The sequence below is a fragment of the Aegilops tauschii genome, chromosome 6 (genome assembly GCF_002575655.3).
Source record: "Aegilops tauschii subsp. strangulata cultivar AL8/78 chromosome 6, Aet v6.0, whole genome shotgun sequence".
Classification (NCBI taxonomy): domain Eukaryota; kingdom Viridiplantae; phylum Streptophyta; class Magnoliopsida; order Poales; family Poaceae; genus Aegilops; species Aegilops tauschii.
This window is the reverse complement of record NC_053040.3, coordinates 457,217,535-457,223,286: the sequence shown is the minus strand read 5'-3', so window position 1 is coordinate 457,223,286 and position 5,752 is coordinate 457,217,535.

Here is a 5,752-nt window from a genome sequence, read left to right as displayed (position 1 = left end):
AGCTAACACTCGTCCGGCAGCATCACGACGATCATCCAGGATCATCGCGCACAGGAGCACGGAGAACCCCAGCAGCACGGCCAAGCCTCCACACACCAGGGCCACATACCAGTCCGGCATTGCCTCCGCCATTAGAGCCTCGGCTCGAGCTCCAGCTAGCAGCAATGGAGGAGAAAGAAGGAGGAGTAGGAACGAGGCCAGGTGTGAGGAAGAAGAGAGGAGCACCGCGATCGTTTTATAGCCCGAGATCGGTGTACGGTGGGCGAGGTCCACCAGCGCCACTCGTCGCTCAACCGCCGGTGTTCGGAGGCGAGTCCGCGAGCAGTGCCGATAGCGCCCTGGCCCGCGAGGTGAGTACACGCTGCACCGGCAGCTAGCACGCCGCGCACTACCACGGTACGGCCTCGATGCCCTACGAGCTAGGCATCGCCGGTGGAGGAAGCGCGGGAGAGCACGCGAGAGAGAAGAGAGGGCCAGAGGTAGGAGAAGAGGCCGACAGTGGGCCCTGGGTCCACCTGTCAGCCAAAGAGAGCACTGTGCTCTCGGGTGCGACCAGCGTATTTTGGTAATTTAGAATTTATTCTAAATTACTGTATCTGCGTAGAAATATCTCGTTTTCCCTAACCGTGGATTTTTCCACACTACGCCAGTGTAACACACTGTGGTTTTACACCACTTATTGCCCTCTCACTGTAACCGTTTTGTTTTTTTGCAATTGAAGGATTTCTTTGATAAAAACAAATTTATTTCAAAACAGTTCTTGTTCAAAACAGCTTTTAACAAATCTCGAGGACGAGATTTTTCTTAAGGGGGGTAGTGTTGTGACACCCCAAAATTTTGGCCTTGTTTTATCTATTAAAATGTTGCCAGGAAATAAAACTTTTCCATTTGTCAAGATTTACCCTTTTGTTATTGTGAATTTTACTTCAAGTGGAAAAACCTTCAAGGAGTATTGTTGGACTTGAATACTCTCTATGATAAAACAAATTCTTTCTCAGTGGTTTTAAATTTGCAAGAATTGTGTTCTCAGAGCCTTATCCTTATAAAAGGATTTCTTTTGCATTTTGAGCCTGTTTTGCACTACAACCACTTGACAAATGCATTTAAAATTTCCACCAAAATTTGGGGATGTAATGTGATGTTTCCACACCACTTTTATGCAAAAATACCTTTTGGCCATTGGAGATTTTGAGCTCTACACCAACTTTTCCAATCTGGTCCAGTAGGCACTTTTGCACTACAACCCATTTAAATATTTCTTTAAAAATTCTTCCAAGTGTTTGGAGATGTCAGTGGATGCATACAATTCATCTTCAAGCAAAAACCCAGTGATGTTCTTTGAGAAATTTGAGTGGATCAACCTCTTTTGCATTCTGGTCCAATTTGGTGATTTGTACTGCAACCTTATTTTTCCTTGCTCTAGTAACCCTGAGCTTTTTCCTACTTGTAGCCCTCCCTTCAAAACCCATAAGTCCAGGAGAGTGGACTCATTAGGGGTTTAAAAGTGCATGCTTTAAACCCTTTTTCTTTCTATCCAAAACTGGAGTTTTGCAAAACTTGCACTAACAAGTTTCTGGTTTTGCCCAAGTGATCTTACCACCATCTCCTGCATCTAAAGAGACCCTGATCTGGAGACTTTGGCCACTCCAAGAGTTGCCTAAGTGCACTTGGCATTCTGTCGAACACTTGGTATGCACAGTCAGCTTGAGGCATGTTTTCTAGTTTGCACTGTGAACTTACTCCAATGACCCAGCCACCGTGTCCATTGAGCTCCTAGTTGCCCCTATCCTAGTCCTGTTATTTGCCAGCTCCACCCTCGCGCTCTAGACCGCCCTGGCATTTCGTCGAGCAGATGTCGTGCTTGCTCTGGGCGCGCCCAGAGCGCACGTTTTGCACGCGCGCGCACTAAGCCGCCGCGCTGCACTGCCGCACTCGACACGACCCGTCCCTGGCCCCTGCTCCACCGCTGAACCGCGCACTAGCTCGCTTCCCCCTCCACGCCAGCTCTGGCGCCCTGCAGCGCCGCTGGCAGAGCACTTGGCGGCACGCCGGCGTCGGCAGCGGCCTCTGCCATGTTCTGCTCAGCCCAAACCACACCAGCGCGCCAGCTGCCCCAGGAAGCAGCCCGTGCTTATCCTCATGCTCGTCGGCACGCGTTCGTCGCCGCCACGACGCCCTGCAACTACAGCAACGGCGACCCGTCGTCGATCTTATCCACCGCCGCGGAGCCAGCCCCGTCACGCTATAAAAGGGAACCCCGAGCCCCTCCGAGCACTCAGGCGACCTCCAACCTTCCCTCTAGAGCTCCCCAGGCAGTGGTTTGGCCCGGAGAGGCTCTCTTCCCCAACTCCGGCCGATTCGGCCGCCGCCAAGAGCCGGTGAAATTCGTTGCAGCCAGCCACTCTTTCGCCCAACCAGCGCCGCCAGTAGTTTCCCCTAGTCCTTGCGGAGCTGCCCAACTACCCAACTCCGGTCGGAGACCACCGGAGCACAAAAACCACTTCACCACCGTAGCCCCCTCCGCCGCGGAGCTCGCCGCCGGTGATTCCTTCCACCTCCGACGACCCAGCGACCACCAAGGGGACCGCCCCAGTCTGGCCATTCCATCCCCGCCATCGGGTGCCCGTGGAGAGCCACCGTTCGTCGACGGCGATCGCCGGAGGCCGCCGCCGTTCGGGCAGAGGGAAAGAGGAGGGAGAAAAGAACGGTCAAACCTAACCAGTGGGCCCTCTGGACCCACTGTCAGTGACCCGCGCGCCCGCCCTCTCTGGTTAAGTGATAGCGCAAAACACCGAGTACGTTTCCTCTGCTGCGAAAGCGTATTCCCCTCGAAACGTTTTCTTTTCTGGTTTTATTTAAAAAAAGCAGAGTTTGACCATACTTTGACCAGCTATAACTTTTAAAATAAAACTCCAAATGAGTTGATTCTTTTTCCTACCTCTCTCAAATTTCATCTAGTTTATTTTAAGATTTATTTCAAAAATATTTGAGACAACTTTTGGTACTGTGTTTGAAATATTTGTTATTTGGATATTTTGCAAAATAGGATTTTGGAGAAAAGGGAAAGCTTCCAAAAAGTGCATCCTTTGCATACTCTTGAAGGCAAGAATTTCTGAACTCTGGCATAATATTTTTTTGTGGTGTTCTGATACGATCACAACACCTTTTGACTTGGGGTATGCGTTAGCTTTATGTATCGATATAGTCTCGTACATGAGTACACTTTGGAGTTGTTTTGTGGTCAGCAATGGATACACTAGTGATTTGGATCATCCTCGTGAGCTCCTCATGCACACCGGAAGGAAGCCGGGAAAGTCGTGGTCTTGGGTAGACACGAGCTTGTCCCTAGTCCCTCGTCGAGACGAGTATGTCCGGTATGGCATGGTGAGGCTTGAGGAGTGGTGATTTATTTCATAAATGGTAATATTGTTGGAGGATACTTGGACCACCTGAGTCGGTCGTAGATCGAGTCTTGGTCAGTAGCTTCTTTATTTGTTGGTACCACCACTTGTCCCTGTCGTAGACGGGGTATGGTTCAGTAGGTTGTCAACCCCTTACCAAAGCACACACCGTACAGAGAGGCCATGGTGGAAGATACCGGGTGCATCCGGTAGGCAGGCCACCTGGTCCGGGGGCATGGGTGTTTCCGGTTGGGACCGAGAGGGGGGGCACCCCCTTAGAGCGCGCGAATAGAAATTTGATCCCATGCTACGTCGAGGTTGTAGCCTCCCCACTTAGAGTTTTGCTTGGCAGGTGTCGTGGGTGATTCCAGACACCGGTGAGTTAAGCTGGTGTGTGCAGGTCAGGCGTGTTTTCAATTAAAAGACGGTAGACGGAATTAGTCCCGATGGACTAAGTAAACCCGTTACTCGTGGAAAAAATTGTACTCCCTCTGCAGAGGATATATCCTGTTGGATAGTCATGTTCTTGAGTAAGGACCAAAGTCTGAGTTAAATCTAGTAACGGTATCCGGATGGAGAACGAATTAGCTAGAACTCAGTGATGGTTTTCGGATGGAGACACGGCTAACTGGATCATAGTAACGGTATTCGGATGGAGATACGGCTTGACTAGACCAAATTATCGGTTTTCGGATGGAGAAACGATTGAACTAAATATTGTTTATGATTGTGGCACATATGGATTGTGATCTTTATTATTTTGGACTAACCATTTACATTATGTATTTTGTTTTGAGTATCCCTGGGATGGTTCTACCTCCTGGATATTCACTGTGATGATTGTCTTATAAGCCCTTTCTGTGGTGTCGCTCAGACGCCCGACTGCGGCATGCTTGTTGTTCTTTTATCTTTTATAAGCCCTTTATGTGGTGTCGCCCCGACGCCCGACTGCGGCATTATTATTCTTGCAGTTTCCTCTCGAGGAGTCATTCAGACCCTCGTTTGGCACCAGTATTACTATTCTTGCAGTTTCCTCTCGAGGAGTCATTCAGACCCTCGTCTGTCACCCAGTATTTTACTTTGGAGTATTTTTTTTAACCACATGTGTGCATCATGGTTTTTTGTATATTTCGTGACAGACGTGTGATCACCTAATTTAATCCGGAGCATGTTTGATATATTATACCCGTGTTCTTAATGTTTGCGAGTACATTCAAACGTACTCAGTGGCTTGTCCCTGGCTATTGTCTTGGCCAGATTTCTTGCTTGGAGATAAGCATCGCGGTGACAACCTCGGAACCTACGTGTTGACATTTGCAGCCTCGCGAAGATAGGAGTTATCCTGGTCAGCTGTTCTTGTGGGAAATGGAGTCCCATAGACGCAGATGTATCCAACCGCTTCCGCCCTCTATCATTAGAAACCCAGTGTTGTACTCCTAGGCCTCAATGGTCTTGTACTACATATTTTTGTACCCTGCTTCGAATTCTTGTATCAAGTTGGTGCCTCATCAGCTAACAGTCATCCTGGGGTTGGTGGGCACAAAGGCCGTTTTTTTTGGGAAACTATATCTCAAAAATCCGGACGTCACACCTGTTAGAGAGCGATCACCGGGTTGTATCTGGCACTTGGAAGGGTGTATTTTATTCAGTATCCGGTTCTAGTTGTCATAAGGTCAAGGTACAACTCCGGGTCGTCCTTTTACCGAGGGACACGGCTATTCGAATAGATAAACTTCCCTGCAGGGGTGCACCACATAACCCACCACGCTCGATCCCATTTGGCCGGACACACTTTTCTGGGTCATGCCCGGCCTCGGAAGATCAACACGTCGCAGCCCTACCTAGGCACAACAGAGAGGTCAGCACGCCGGTCTAAACCCTATGCGCACAGGGGTCTGGGCCCATCGCCCATTGCACACCTGCACGTTGCGTACGCGGCCGGAAGCAGACCTAGCCCCCTTAATACAAGCGCGAGCTTACAGTCCAATGCGGCGCGCGCCACTCAGTCGCTGATGTCACGAAGGCTTCGGCTGATACGACGACGCCGGGATACCCATAACTACTCCCGCGTAGATGGTTAGTGCGTATAGACCCAATGGCCAGACTCAGATCAAATACCAAGATCTCGTTATGCGTGTTAAGTATCCGCGAACGCCGACCAGGGCCAGGCCCACCTCTCACCTAGGCGGTCTCAACCTGCCCTGTCGCTCCGGCACAAAGATCCACTTGCGGGTACTCCTACGAGCCGACCCGACTTTAGTCACCACATGTGTCATGTATATAGTATATAAGTATAAACCCGTGATCACCGCCCAAGTGATCACGGCCCGATAGTATAGCACAGCAGACGG